The 16,538-nt window shown below is 44.2% G+C and overlaps 1 protein-coding gene across 2 annotated transcripts in view; it reads left to right on the top strand.

Moving 5' to 3' along the window:
* The first annotated feature begins 6,091 nt into the window (after positions 1-6,091).
* Positions 6,092-16,538, top strand: part of LOC149359644 (hepatocyte growth factor receptor-like) — a 61,905-nt gene continuing 51,458 nt past the window's right edge. For both annotated transcript variants that reach the window (XM_089571788.1, XM_089571787.1), the window contains exon 1: positions 6,092-6,164. The gene's annotated coding sequence lies outside the window, so the exon portion shown is untranslated. The remainder of the gene's footprint in view (positions 6,165-16,538) is intronic.

Genomic DNA, 16,538 nt, shown 5'->3' with positions numbered 1-16,538 from the left:
TTAGATACCAGAAATACCATTGTATGTTTCTGAATTATGTGCTCCAGCATCTTACATGAGTATCATGTTAATGAAATAGGTCTGTAATTAGATAAACGTTGTTTTATACCCGATTTAAATAATAGAAGTACTTTGGCCAGCTTCCATGAGGACGGAACCATGCCAGTTTTGAGCGACTTTAGAAAGATCAATGTTAGGTATTGAAAAGTCCGCAGTGAATAACGATCGAGAAAAGAATTACGCGTACCATCAGGGTCGGTCGATTTTTGTTTGTACAACTGTAGAATTAGGTTAAATACACCAAGCTCATTAACTGAAGCTGCCACACTGGGAGGGCCAAAGGTTGGAACGTCGAGAGGGTCAGATAAGAAAACATATTTAAAGTAGGCATTAAAAGCGTTAGCTATTTTAGTGGATCATTAGTTGTTTCATCACTGACGTTTATAAACGATGGTTTGGTTTGGTTTGGTTTATGGGGTTTAACGTCCGAAAGCGACTAAGGCTATGAGAGACGCCGTAGTGAAGGGCTCCGGAAATTTCGACCGCCTGGGGTTCTTTAACGTGCACTGACATCGCACAGTACACGGGGCTCTAGAATTTCTCCTCCGAAGAAATTCCAGCCGCCGCGGTCGGGATCGAACCCGCGTCTTTTGGGTCAGCAGCCGAGCACCATAACCGCTGGGCCACCGCGGAGGCCGTTTATAAACGAAGATGCAGACTCTGTTGGCAAGACAGAGCGCCAAAAATCGCGAGGAACAGTGCTCAGAAGATTTCCAAGCTGTACATACGTTGAAAAAATTATCTTTTGTTGATTTGCTTAACACTCAAAGTTCTTCCTTCGCCCTGTTAAACTTCATAACACTTGGTGGATCAGATAAGCGCTTCATGCTCCGAAAGGCTCATCTTCATAAACTCATAGACAGATGAATGCATCCCGACTAGAGAACGAAACTTAGGGCCAATGGATGCCTCGAACACTGAAGTCACCCATCAGAATAAAATTGGACAGGCTGAATGTTTGTCTGTCCAAATAATCATTAAAGACGTGCAAGATGTCGACGGATTAACATGATGGGAGATAAACAATGCTGACTACAATGGACTGGTTCATAAGAAAACTTTACACCAGATAGATTCAGTTTCCGCTGCGGCCTTCAATACAGTAAAGTTTGTCATATCAAAAGAGAAGAGCGACGACTCCACCTTTTCCATGCTGTCGATCCGCAAGCATGGCCACGTAGCCTGGAGGAGTGAATTAAGAACAATGGATGCCATTATGAAGCCACGTTTTCGTATGCCCACAACGTGCGGGGACTGTGAACATGTAAGCGACAGAAAGTCAGAAAACTTTTTAGTAATACTTCTAGCCCTAAATTTCAATATAGATAGCTTTTCATGCCTGTGTTTGGAAAGTCAAACCGGAGAAGAAGCGATAGACTGTGAGGCGGTGCGTTTAGGGGAGTGCCTGAGGTCTTTGACAAGGGCATCCGTGTCATCGTTCCAAACGTGGCGAAAATTATCGATATGAATATAATCGTAGCGCAACTTCACCTGATAGCCATTTTCGCGGTATACGCGGGATTCTTCCCAAAGTTTTTTCCGCAGTGCGCGAACTTTAAAAGAGAAGTATTCGGTTGCGTGGTACTCAGTGTCTTTAAATCTGAGTACGGTCTTTAGTAAGGTTATTTTCTCGGAGTAATCCAATATTCTCAGGATAACGGGACGTGGACGGACCTCACGTTCCCTACCAATGCTATGACAGCGTTTTTGAATTGTGAATTTGAAAGCTGAATTTGAATAATCAATTACTTGGTAATGACATTAGACACTTTGTGCAACAAGTCTTTCTCCTCCTTATTTGGGGCTTCTGGGATGCCATGTAACATTAAGTTATTGCGACGAGATATATTTTCCAGGTCATCATTTTTCTTAGTTAGCTTGGCTACGGTAAAAGTGAAGAAATCGATGTTAGTACGACGTCCACCGTACATTTCTGGTGATGAGGACAAAGTGCAGTCACACGGCACTCAAGGCTTTCGAACCACTCGTCGACAGATTTATGCTATGCTTTTATGTTGGCTATGTTACAGGCTAAGAGCTCCTGCCCTTCTATCAGTTCAGATAGCATTTGAGCAATCATAGCATCAACAACCGCAGTGCCTGTCTTTGACGAAGCATTCGCCCCTTCGAATCACGTAAGGCAACTGGAGCCCATTTGATTTTTGGAAGAAGGGTTATGAGCAGGATTTTTCTTTGGAGGGTCGGGGTTAACTTCCACATCGCCACTCAATAGAAGGCGACTCAATCAATACATTATATGTGATGAACAGAAAACAACGTCGTGTGGGCAGAGGAACACCAGTGGAAACCTATCACCTGATCGAATACAACAAGCGTCTGTGCTGTAACATACCTGCAGGAAGAATAATTCTCGGGTCAGCATCCTGGCGGTACTCCTGTCACCTAGCCAAATGAAAAAGAATGCTGTGCGATACACTTTAAACCCTCGGTAAGTGACTTAATAGCAGCGCTAAAGCCGCTCATAACCGGCTGATCCAGTGAGGCATTGACGAAGTCTGATGCAAGGCGGTCTGAGGCGTGCAAGGGACTACAGATACGTCGGCGAAGAGGCCAGGGCAATCACGCAGAGTGATAGGTCAGTTGGGATGCGAATTGCCAGTGCACGACACATGCCAGCCTTGTAGATAGGGGCCAGCTGGGCACGAAAAAAGCCGCAGCCAAAGAAGGCATCACAACACACAGCCGGAACAGCCAGGCAGCCGACAAACTGCAGGAAGAAGAATGGTCGGGTAAGCATATTAGGGTACGGCTGTCTCCTAGCCCACTCTCCTACAAGTGTGCCTCCTAGAAAGCGTGGACCGTCATATGTTATGCGGGTGTGAGCCTACTGCGCCTCATTTCTTCAAGCCGCACCTTAACAGCAACGGCGCAGTAATGTTGTAGTGGTTGTCATTTAATCCGGGATACACACAGCTACGAATTTATGGCTAATAATGCAATGAATGCCAAGCTCGCGCTCATACGCAGAGAGGCGATCAATTATCCATGTGCGAACCCGTTTCTGCCGAATGAAATCAGATTCAAAAAGAGCCAGGTTTTCCTTCCGGAGTAACCGTGTCTATGTACAGAGAGAGCAATGAAAGCATTAACGCCTCTAAAGGAACTTGTTTTGTCAAGTAATGAAAATCAAGCGACGAATTCGTCCCTCGTTTGGTACATGATATAAATTAGCAGCGCAATAGACGCGACAAAGAAGAAGGAAAGACGTATACTAGCTCTGACACAATCAAGTGAAGGAATTTTACTCCAGCAACAGCTATATACAGGATGTCCTAGCTAATTTTAGCCAGAGTTTAAAAGTATGCCTCAACACTCACATCCGGCGCGACCAAATGCATGTGGCTGGTTACTGAATGGAGCAAGTAACATTTTTTTATACTGATGTTCTTGCATAATTAGTCGAGATTAATTAACCAATTTTCGAAAGCAATTAAGATGCGCGAGAAATTCCAAATGACCAAGTTATAGACGGTCCGCCAAACGTACGATTGAACACTTTCTAACTTTTTATGTATTTCGTATTAGTTTTTTTTTTGCCACAAAAAAAATACCACGTGACATGCAAGCTTGCGCGCCGCGGGTGCAGTGCTCTCAAATGCTCCGCGTAAGAACCAACAGATCATTCAGCTCCAAGCGCTGCCACTTAAAAGGCAATAGGGCAGCGACGCAGCAGCTGGCTATGCGATTTACGCCAGCAGTATGCTTTTCTGGCGGCGGATCATGATAGCGATAAGCAGACACCGCCTTTTTCGCTTGCGCTGACGTAAACCTTTTAAGACGCTGACGTTGTAGGCCGCATCACAACCGGATGAATGAGCTGCTTGTCTATAAGCGGAACGTTTTAGAGCACTGCGAACGCAGCGCACATGCGGACATGCCACGTGGGTTTTTTTTATTTTGTTTTTTGTGGGAATCTGCAGTGAGCGAAAAAAGATAATACGTAATAGACAAAAAGCTCAAAACTATTCAATCGGGCGTTTTGCGGACCGCTCTATAATTTCCTCTTTGGAATTTTTCGTCTATCTTCATTACATGCGAAGTTCGTTAATTAATCTCGACTAATTATGCATTTAAGCACAATACAAAAACAGTGTGACTTGCAGCATATCAACTTGCTGCATAGCAACCCAGCAACATGGATTGGTCTTGTTCGTCTTAGAGTGCCGCGGCATATTTTTAAACCCTGGCTGAGGTTAGCCAGGACACCCAGTATACCACATGGGCACGCCCACAGCATGAAAACACACATAACCACCAAAACCAACCAGCAAGATTCTTCGCATTATACGCCATCAAGAAATCTGAACTGTTTTCTTCTCAGGGTTACACAATAAGTGCCGACGCAGTCTGTTCCTCTGCGATGAATCACATGCGCTTCCTACAATTCCCGCACGACCAGTGCTCGTACATTTTAGGAACCTTGCTTTTGTCAAAGTTTTCAGTACACCTGCACGTGACCACGTGCTCAGGTATGTTCCTCCTCGCGCCATCTTTCATATCTTTGTTGTGCTCTCTTAGCCTATCGTTGAGGCATTGTTCAGCGGAACATGCGCTTACTCTCACTTATTTTGCAGCTCCTCCCCGTGATAAGGTGCTGACAAGGAGGTGAGTCGGCGGTAGCCCGATACTGTTCAATAATTGGCCGGCTCAGTAGCTCAGGTCCGCCAATTACTCGCGAAGTCAAATGCGCAAGAGGCTTCCTTTCAACTCCGCCCAGCTCGAACGCACAAGAATGGCAAACATGGCATTCTTCAGGATTTCGTGGGCATGGCCAACCCACACACGTCTCACACGCTCCCCTAACCTGATATTCATTGGCATCGCCGTAAAGTATGAAATTCTTATATGAATGCTCATGTAATTTGCCCGTGGAATCGGATTAACTATTTAATTTCCTGAAACCTGGCATAGCAAGAATAGTTTACTCAGCCAGTAGATACAAAGCATGGTAACCCGAGCTTGTCGTGCCCACCGTTCTGTGACTGCAGCGGTAAAACGCTCACCAGCAATTAAGTGGCTCTTATGGCTCAATTATTTTACATTCCGTTGCTACATCTGTGGGCTGCCAGTAGAACCGCAGGTGGTTGCCGGCTTATGTGTTCTCAGCATCATAAGTTTCATGTAATTTTTTTTTAGGAACCAGCTCATTTCCTGCTTCGAACTGTACAACAGTTTTCTGTTGTTTGCAACCTCACAATGCGTTGAAAATTCCCCTTCGCCCCCACCCCTCCTCTGTATTATAAATCCTGGAGCAGTGGGTAGCCTGATAAAAATAAACACCGCGATTTCCTGCATCGCAACAAACGATCAATGTTCCCGATCGCGACCCGATTTATGGCAATCGGCGCAGTAATCTATCACAGCCGAATATGTCGAAATATTCGACAACTCAAAAATTCTTCAATACCAATGCCTTGAGCCGAATATGAACCGAATAAAAATATAATCAAATCGTGTTCCAAATTTCGAATATTCGCACATCCTTACTTTTAATTTTAGACGCATTTCAGTCATGCAATTGTCTCTTTCCACACTGGCAAATTCAGCCAGAATTACGAGCTATTACTGAGGAAAAAAGAAAAATTTGTAAAAAATTCAGATAAAGTAGAAAACTCTTTTTCATTTGCGGTTCATACGTTACGTATTACTACATTTCCGCATTATTAGAGCCAATTTTAATCTTGTAGCTTTGATTACACTTTCGGTATTGAACCTCACCAACGTTAACGTGTGGATTGCCGCAGTTTTTATCTAACTTGGCGTCGCCGGAGTCTGTTGTAGATAAGTTTTTTTTTATTGTAGAAAAAGCGACAGTTTGCCAACAGCAGCGGACTCAAGAGAGCGAAGCGTACTTACTGAACGCGTGGAGTTCCTTACTACGCTAGAAAAGTAGTTGCGAGATACTTCATGTTGGGGACATGGTGCAAGCGGATCGCGTATCTGCCCAAATATCTCAACTGCAAACAGGCTGGAGTGTCACCTATCTTTCCCTTTACGGCGCTAGTCAAAGCTGAGTGAGCGGCTCGAAATAATCAGCCCCGGTAGGCTGAGGTGTGCGGCCGTCTAGCAACGAGTGCCAAACTGTAAGTTAAAAGCTGCATTCACTTTTCGCTTTTTTGCATGACCACAGATGCCCTGATGGGTACGCGATGCTGTGTAGGTACTTCTTGTGCAGCCAGATCACATGTTCATGCTTTAACGGGGACTGCCTTGATATGAGCTCACCATAGACGTCTGCAGGACTAGTCATAGCGTACAAAAAGCAAACAAGCGTAACCCATGAATCAAGGTAACTCGCATTGCGCCCTGCTAACTGGAAGAAATATATAGCCCAGCTGCGAAGTTAAGATTTGCAGAAGATATCAATCCACCAATTCTGGAAAAAACTAAGTGTGTCACGCTTCCTGTAATTTCGCACTGAAGACTCCATCTTCCAGTTAAAAGCACCCTTTTCATTCCAATGCTCAGGTTTGCTCTCGAATTTCACTCATCTACTGATGACACAAGCTTGTCACTTGATTTTCACAGTGGTTAGCGAGGTATTCGTGTACTTCATAAAACTGCCCACAGAGGAAAGTTTAAGAACGGGAGCATTCAAGCAGCCTTACCAAATTGCGACTTAGAAGCCAACGCTTCATTCACACTTAAATCAAGCAAGATGGAGGATGGGCTTCGTAGCAGCGGGAAGGAAACTCCTCCTGTCCAGATATTAGGAAAACGATGAGCAAGAAGTCTATGCTGCGTTTCTCTTCAGTTCTGCATGAGCAAAATAAAACGATGTAAATGTATAAACGTCCCAACAGCCCCCTTCCGCAGTCTCGAGTAACGAGAAAGGAGATAAAGGGTGGTCGAAACGGCATCGTCACTCCATTGTGGTTTGTTGCGTAGCGAAGAGAACCACATGCATCGGCGCTCCAGCTTAGGCTGCACACAAAGGACAGCGTGGCACGCACCGTCTTTGCCAACAAAACAGTGCAGGCTCACGGGCATGCTCACAGGCTTGCGGGGGAGCGGCGGCGCTGAAGTAGCTCACTGCGTAGATAACGTGGCTTATATTTGCTCGCATCATCACTGTCGTTCTCCAGATGATAAAAAGTGGTCGGCTAGCATGAGCGGTGAGCCCTTCAACTCGTTCGAAACGTGGTAATGCTGGGCGAGAGTGCCTCGAGAGTGCAAAACGCACTGCTTCGCTGCAGGCAAGCAACGTGATAGATATTAATACGCGCGACGTTCTAAGCTAGAAAACCTTGCGTGTTACGTTTAAGCATACAGTAAAAGCTGTCAAGGATGGCAGATGCAAAGATAAGAGGAGCTGTCTTGAGTTTATCCTCTGTATTGCCCTTTACTGTGTGTTGCTTGCGTGCTGTGCTTTCGTGCTGTGCTTTCGTCATGCTGCAGACTACATATGTGTTGTTTTTGTGGGGTCCGTCCTTTGTTGCAGGCACCGTATGTTTCGTGAATGCTACGTTTATGGTTTGAATTATTGGCAATTAGCAACATTTCGAGCACTTTATTGTTCCGCCCAAGTGCAACGGGCTACTCGCATGTGTACATTGCTTAGTGCATGCCGCTGAGCCTCTACTCTGCTTTCAGGCATGATTCGCGTCAAGACCTTTGTCAAGTTGCTCTGACAGCTTCCAGGTGAAAGTTTTCGTTGCAAAAAAAAAAGATTTCATGCTTAACTTCTCCTAGCCCGATTCGAATTTTATTTAAACTGTTATCTGATGGCTCAGTGTTGTCTGCTAAACCAAGAGTCTGAAATGGTAAAATAAACAAAGATTATAAATAGGATGCTACACGACTTTACCACGTCACAAAACTTTATTTTTAGCGCACTACGGCTATGAGGAAACTTTTGAACTTGACTAAACGTCTAGTGAAACAAAAATTTCTAGATTCTTCCTGCGTACTTCAAAGCGTGGAGCCGCTTTGCCTTCTCCATTCAGACACATCCGCATCTTTAATTTCAATCAGCTATGTTCGGCTTAAATAAGTAAACAACCAATATGCCATTGGTTTCATTTTCTGTTTATTACCCTGCATTTCAACACGCGTGTAATAATTTCTTTTGAGATGATTACCACGCTCTTCAAAGGGCGTGGTGCTTCAAAGAACCTATGGTCTTCAAAGCACTACGCTCTTCAAAGCACCTGTGCACTACAGTGAGGTCACGCGAAAAAAACAATCCTGGTCCACTAAAAGTGCATCCTGAATTAACGTGAAGGAAAGTTATATGTCTTATTTACTGTTCCAAATTTGCCAGTATTGTCTGCCTTGTAATTGAACTTGTAATTTCAGCACTGCGTTGTGGGCCATTTCTAAGAAAAAGAGGGCAAATGGCTGAAAAATAGAAGATAATAGAAACAATACGAGAATTTTTTTAACTTAAAATTTTTATTAACTACTTCTGTCCATTATTTGCGCAAGCTTCATTAATGTACCTCTTAATATACAATTGCTACAGGCTGTTTATTCTAGGCTTTAATCTCATACTCTAGGTTTTAAACCGTATGACCAAATGACCGTTATGGCTGAGCAATAACTGCCATTACATTTAGGACTTGTGTGCTCGACGCTGGAGTCCGCTACGAAGTTATGAGCCGAAATAATTTTAGATCAATTTTACCACTATAGAGAGATTTATTAGAAAACCCCGATAAATACAACAAATAAATTCCAAACCTAACGTTACTTGTCAAGCTTCTTCAACACTGGTTTCTGAGAGCTTAAGCTTTATGAAAATTTAGAGAAAAAAAAACACTACACAAAAAGCTACGCTTGGAAATTGACTGTAAAGGCTATTATTAATACACTGTTTTTGTAGCATTTTATTCGAAGGATATTCCTAGAGGTACCCGCTACTGTACATAAATCCCAATCTAAATTTGAATGAATATGCAACTAACGGGAATCAGACAGTCTAAAACGAAGAAAAAAGCTGAATCCACAAAGGTCCGAGCGAAGCACTCGCAAACTCGGTTCTAAAACCTGTCGCGAGCTTACCTCCAGCCTAAGAAACGGATGCTATTTTGAACGAGAAACCGTATGACACCGCCCGCAACGTGTACGAGGAACGTTTGCGCCACAATTTTGATACGAAAATAGGTTTTTGACTAAACTAAAGCTTGCAGTAATTGCCCCTTAGGGGAAGAGGTGAAGTTTCGGAAGGCATACCATTGAATGTGCAATGTGATTCGAATTCCTGTCGTAAGCTAGCCTCCAACTTGACGAGCACATGTAAGCTATATGCTAAGAGAAATCGTATGACACCGCCCGGAATGTTGCACGACGAACGCAGTGCTCACAACAGTGGTGCGAATGTAGTCGGTAATGCTGGTAGAAAGTTGAGGCCAGGAAGTGGCGGGTATATGAGACGGACGGCGTGAAAAATTATAGGATTTCACTAGTCTGCTTAAGAGCGGGAAAGCGAAAACCTTTCCCTTTCCTCTCTTTCTCCTTTCATTTTTTATTTGTAATTAGTTGTCCTTTACTTTATTTCTTTTATTTTTATCTTTCTAATCAACTGTCGCTTAATCACCTTTTGCATTTCATTCTAATTACCATACAACTTCCGTCCACGTTACTCATGAGCCAAAAAAGGCTTACGCTTTAAAAACCCTGCATCCACATAGGCCACCATGGAACACGTGCTGTGGTGTTGCCTCAGTCCAGAGATTACAAAATTCAATTCTGATGCTTCTAAGTGAATACTGACAACACAAAAAAAAGCACAACAAGACCGATAATCCTTTCCAGATCATCATTGGGATGACCCGTAAACCATCAGCGGCTCCTTTGCTATCCATTTGGCGTTCGATCGTTATATACATCCCCGCTCGTATATCGAGCGCCCCTTCATCAGGGTTAACATGAGGAATATAAAACAGTCCGAAATCCGAAGGCATGCCAAGGCCACTAACTTATTACTACTGTGGTCAGTTGACAAACTTCACGGCCACCGCGGTGGCGGAGTAGTTATAGTGCTCGACTGCTGCCCGAACTACGCGGTTTCGATCCCGACTGCGGCGGTCGAATTTCGATGGGGCACGGACCTCTAGAGTTTTCATGGAGGCGAAATTCTAGAGGCCCGTGTACTGTGCGGCGTCAGCGCACGTCAAAGAACCCCAGGTGGTCGAAATTTCCGGAGCCCTTCACTACGGCGTCCCTCATAGCCTGAGTCGCTTTGGGGCGTCAAATCCCATAATCCAACAAGCTTCAAACTTAAACTGAAAAGTGTCCTTTAAATATACGGAGAAATGTAATGCATGTGGTGAGTTGATACTGCTTGGAAACGTGATGCAGTGCACGTTTTTTCTAGCCATAGCTTATTATGCACGTGGTATAATTTGACTCATTATTGTTTCTTCACTTTTGTTTACATAACCACTTCCGTTTTCGGTTATTACATGAGGGGAAGGACGTTAGGTTAGCAAAGTAAAAGGAGCATTCTTATTTTTGATTGAAGGAGCGATTTGAATTAATCTAGGAAAGTTCACGGGTACGTGATAGCTCGGACTTCAGTTTCACTTTATTGGCTCGGCACACTAGCACTAAATTAATAACAATGATGTTTCTTAGAAATTTGTGGCCTTAGTCTCCTCACATCTTTTTAGACCCGGACTTTCTCCTGCATTGTGCTAAATTTAAATTCGACTTCGGTATTTTGATTTCTGTGCAAAGTTTTCATAGACTTTCATAGTTTTCATAGAAGTTTTGATAGGCTTATAGCACCAAATATCTGCATATACTACTGTCTACCAGTATTAACGTGCCTCAGTATGAGTTCGGTACATTAAAATAAGTACCATATGTAAATATGCTGGATCGAATTGCGCGCTAACGTCCAGGTGCTCTACATAAAGCTATGAGGGAGCCGTAGCGGAAGTTTCTGGAATAATTGCTAACACCTGAGGTTCACCGACGACCTCTCACATCGTACAGCATACGGGCATTTGCCGCACAACGCTCCCATCGCCAAATGCCATCTGAACGCCAATGCAAGCGAGAGCTCGAAAATATCAATACTGAGATGACATATGCTACCCGCGCTCATGCGTACATACATTGCAAATTCAATCATTATATCTGAGAAAGCGCTTTCTTCTCACTGAGCAGTGGATAATTCAGCATTACTAACAAGGGAGAAATCGCAGGAAGCATGGTCCTTGGACATCTATTATAACGAACCATTTCAGAGTACGTGGAATTCAATTGCTCTACATTTATTAGAATCTGACAGTCCTTTGGTGCACTAATCTTGCATATCAAATTCGCGAATAAAAGCCGAGAGCCAATGTTGTCATTTAACATTGGAACTTCGTCGTCCTTCGGTCCTTATATCAAAGTCACTGTCCCATGTTTTCACCTGTTGATGCACACCTGTTTTTAAAATTTAATGTTCGATCCCTTCACCTCTGCTTTACGGGCGCCTACGCACTCCAACATACCTGGAGTTCTGTCACTCCAAATGCGCATTTTTGTGCTCATTAACGACATTCATCGCTCGGTGTTCGGCTGAATGTGGCTTTCTGAGAGCATATGCTCCGAGACATTGGTCCGAGGCGTAGACCACTTGTAAATTATTCTCTCAAAGCCAGCAGAGCACCGTTAGCACACTCCAGACAGATGTACGGAGCACTGCAATATGTGCAAATCTTGCAATAATGCTTATTGTAAGCGGAACAGAGGCACGCATTACGCAGTGTCATCTACCTTGGCATAGCTTGATACCCTCAAATGCGATTTAGGTGGCATAAACAAGGCCTCATCTGTAATTTTAAACGACATGAAAAAAAACCCCTCAAATTATTACCTTTCAAACTCACGTTTCTAAGGTTCCCGCCAAATGTTGTGGACACGCAATGTCGACAATGCAGAACAGGGAATGAAGACCTTTCATAAACAACAGGGGTCCTAGAGCGTGCCTGTTGGCGCCCATGTAACGCAACTAGACGTGGTCGCCATTAAGTTAGGCCTAACATTTGTTAAGCTGTTACAGGAAGCCACTTTACGAAATCAGTGACTGCTGCTGCAAAACGCTATCGAAAACACCGCGTATTCAATGCTGCCTGCGGCAAAACAAGTGTCTTAACACCTGGTACATCATCCAGCCTTCATCTTCACGCATGTGCTAGCAGGTGCCCTTAAAAATGATATGACTGGCGCAAGCAGGAATTCGGTGAGAAAATGGAGCGATAGAAACAAAACAGTTCAGAGGCTGAAATACTTCAAAGCGGCTGAAAACCATATATGTGTGGCTTATTGCACAGGGCGAACGCAGTCTTCGGAGCTAAAGAAAAACCGCACTAAAACGGAAAGTTGAGATAGTTGGTACATCACTGAATACAAAAAAAAAGTGCTTGTCCTTCCTTCTACGTCTCCTGTCGCAGCGCTGTTTTAGTGCGAAAGCGCTACTTCCGGACGTCTCGCCGGCTCTCCGAGTCTGTGTGAAGCTTCACCTTAAGGGGATCTTGCTCAAACCATAAATGAATAAATTAACAGCTATTGCCGCGAGTGAGTTTCGTTCGCGACTGAGTTTCGCCGCGACTCAGATCTGTTAGGCGGCGCGAACAGATCAGCTTTGTTGGCCACTGCACGATAACACTATGCCATCGCCGCAGCCAATCATACGTCGTGTTAAACTGCAACGCACTCGCGCTGTGCATTGCAGATCGTCGTCCTGTTCAACTGATACTATATCGATCTAAAATCGTCTCTATACGTGCCGACAACCTAGCAAAGCGAAACCATGGGCCAACCAGGGTAAAGACGCTTTCCCACGTCTACTCAGTTTAGCTTCGTTATAACCCTACCCCTTTCTTGTATTTAGAGAGCTAGAGAAATTGATCGTAAACAAGGCAGGAAATGTCTGCATACCTCTACGCAGAACTTGGAAGGTCTCTAACAAGCAGGAAGTCCTCAATGGTTAAATGTGCGGTATCTTATCGGTGAACTGCAACGGTCATGTAGCTTGGCGACGCCATTTTTGTCTAGTTGGACGGTGCAGTCAGTGTTAGGAAAAGTTGGCCAAAGTGATCCGTGGCATGACAGACAGAATCACCGCACGCGAGTTTACTGAACACCCTGAAAACTGAAAGACTGGTACACTCCGTTTTATTTTTTGATGGAAACTGCCGCATGCTCTAGGAGGTAATTATTGTTGTGAGGAAAGCCACTATTGCAGTTCACTAGCCTGCTCTGGGGATGGAAATGACTCCCTAGATAGCTCTTCATATCTGCTGGCCAGGTTTGCTTCTTTCACTTTGTTTCATAATGAACGTCTCTTCTGTCGGCGAGAGAAGTGCGAGTGCACATTCCCAAATAATTAGAAACGTTGCTTTAGAAATAAAAATGTATCTGTGATTTCTGCGGCGAACAAAAAAAAATATCTATTAATACAGCGGATGGCGCGTGTAGCAAATTAGTGACGCACGGAAACAGCCGCCGTTCCTTTCATGCCATTTCCTGACACACCAACGGGCTTTTGCTAGCACGCTACTGCAACCGCACTCTAACGTCAAGCTCACTATTTGAACCGTAAACTGCTTCCTCGAGCGACTCTTTTATGCTCACTGTAGCACCTTAAACAAGCGAACACGCTGGCGCCAATGAAGACAAACAAGATGGTCGTCAATGTTATAAGCGAAACCAACTGAGAAACTCCTGCGAAATATGGGGTATTTAATTACAACGTTCAAGATAACTAATTTCGTATTCCGATCGGGAATCTCGAGCAGCTCTCTGAATCTGCGAGCGAGCAAGGTATCCGTTGTGGTCCAAGGAGAACTCACGACCTGAATCGAAATCGTTGATTTAAACACGATTTTCGGTTTCGCGAAGCGCGAGAAGTTGTTTCGGTTTGCCGAGTGGAATACTCGATAAGAAAAGACAAATTCTTTTCAGTGCAGTACAACCTAGTGCAAACAACTATGTAGCAGTAACTGCTGACGGCTGAGACCAATTTGAGCAACACTAGACAGTTGTTCTAGGATGCTACGCTACGCAAACAAAATCCAGAGAAAAACACCTAAAGGATAGGGACACAAGATATGCCAGGAAATATTGTGGTGTCCTGAAGGGGTTTTCGGAGCAGCGCATTTCCTCATCACCGGCGAACAGCTTGACGAAGCGAAGAGCTATTAAAGTTATAGTCTTTCGTTGTGCGGCCACTAAACTGACAGTAAAAACACCGGTGCACAGCTCCCACTCCTCCTGGATTTGGCCAGTCTACTGAAGCAATCCGCAGACCGTACTGCGCCCAGTTCCCGGCGTCAACTTTGACATCTGGTTACATCCGGGGCATTGTATATGTAGCCAGCGACCACGCTCGGCAAATCCCGCAGCATGACTGTGAACCTTTCATCAGGCTGGTGGCGCTGCTTCCAAGCTTTTAATCATTCAGATCCTGCGTAGCCTTCATCAGGAACTAGAAACAAATAATAAGCCAGCCATGGCCTGCTTTTGGTACACTACAGTATCCCGAGCGGCACAGAAGGTCCTTCGATTTAATGGTGGCCACGTCATTCATCCAATTTTGAAACCAGCATTAAATACGCGCCTTAAAGTGTAGAGATAATTTTTGCGCATCTCGATTTTAGACGCACTCGACGACCACGCACTCGCCCACCACTGCCGGGGTTCAATTTCCGAGTAATCTGAAAAAGCAACCTTGGCATGGCAGCTTTCTTTAATTGGATGTGAAGCGCTGTTATGTTTCGTAGAGTCCAGTTCCTTGATTAGGTGCACAAAATGCGACTTTTCTATGAAGTTGTGACCTGCGTTTTATGCAAGCACCAAGTTTTACTCCCGGCAACACTTTCCATTATTCATTTCTTCCGTGTTTCGGGACGCACATGTAACCCTGTGAAGCCCGTTATATGCTGCAGTGCGTTCTCAAGTAATACCATCTCAAACTTCTGACGGACGCAAAAGGGGCAGCAACAGTCGGCGGTCCTGACTGTCCGTTGCGCAGATAATATACTCGAATGGCCTGTTCTAGCACCTTCGCTTGAGCATACGCAATCTTATCGCAGCTGTCGACGTGTACTTTCTTTTTTTGGCTAAGCTGAAGATCACAGCACACCCTATCGCTCTAAGCACGGCTCTTAGCAACCCTCAAAGGCAATGCGAGTTATGTCATCTTTTAACGGTCATGAGAAGTATCAATTCGTAGTCTTGTCTCGTCGTGTAGAGAAAATTTAGAGCTAGACGGCATTGCAAAGCATTTGTAGAGCATTCTAAGAGGACTCAGAGATGGTGATAGCTGCGAAATTTTAGTCTCGGCTGCATACTTGCCAGCTACAGCATGCACAGCCTCAAGGCGGCACACAACGCATAATCAAGAGTGTCCTAGGGAGAGTTCTAAAAGGTGATAACAAGCAGAGAAGAGGAAGTAATAACATAGCAGTCCCCCCACTTATTAGGTATGTGACCAATTTGTGAAAAAAAATACAGCAGATAAAGCCTGTCTCGCAGCTTTCTGAACTACGTTGTAAGCTTTTAAGCATCTCAATTTCTCTCTTGAAAGATAGAACACACTATTAGAAGATTTACAGCGAGAGTAACAAAAACAAGCAATTCTACGGAAAAAATATACTCCTATGGAATGCTAATTTCCACACATTAAAACATAGTACTAATTTATTAGTATGGGGTGCTAAGCCACTAGTGGGCAGCAGTATCACGTAGCATGTCAGAGATAACGCCGATCTTGCACATTCTGTACATTTTTCTAAGCAATGTCCCGACATCATTTGCGGCTGCACTTTCTTGTAGACCTTAGTAAGCGTTTAGTGTCCTGTTATCTTGCGCGTCGAGAACTGCTCATCGTCCAAAAACTTCCTTCTTAAGCTCTCCAGTGCCCACGAAACCGCCAACCATGGCTGACTAAGATTAGCTGTGAACACTTCGGTCACATGAACAGCAAACGGTCACAACAATAACTTCCTCGTATCATACAGCCTACGCTGGCAGTTGCCTCGATAGGAGAACAGAGGGCCGGAAACGCACTGGGAGCACGATCCGTTTCAGAGGGGTATATCTTATCGACCTGGAGATGCCGACAAGGAAGTCCGAGCTCCAACATAAGAGCCCAAGCCAGCGTTGCAGCAAAATGCGACACTACCCTTTTCACTAGGAAAAAACGTGCCCAGAAGAAAAGTTCTAAATAGGCGACTTTTATTACATTACATATTACATAATGTTGACTCGGCCAGCCAAGAAATAGCCTTATAGATCACTGAATTTTTTAGGTGAGGGTGACAGTTATCTGGGATGTGGCACACTTTAGCTGCAGAGCTCCAGCTTATACAATGTGTCCAAGCTATATTTAGCGATATATTTAAAATATATCGAGGCAAGATAGATGGAGTAAACGTCAACCATATCGTTGATCACTGTACGTAGCTTTCAGAGTATTTTCGTATTGTTTAGTGAATAATTTAAGCATTAAAACTGAA

The sequence above is a fragment of the Amblyomma mixtum genome, chromosome 2, assembly GCF_055824585.1.
Source record: "Amblyomma mixtum isolate Tamu chromosome 2, ASM5582458v1, whole genome shotgun sequence".
NCBI lineage: Eukaryota > Metazoa > Arthropoda > Arachnida > Ixodida > Ixodidae > Amblyomma > Amblyomma mixtum.
Note: the sequence above shows the minus strand (reverse complement) of the source record. Positions and strands in the feature narration are given on the sequence as shown.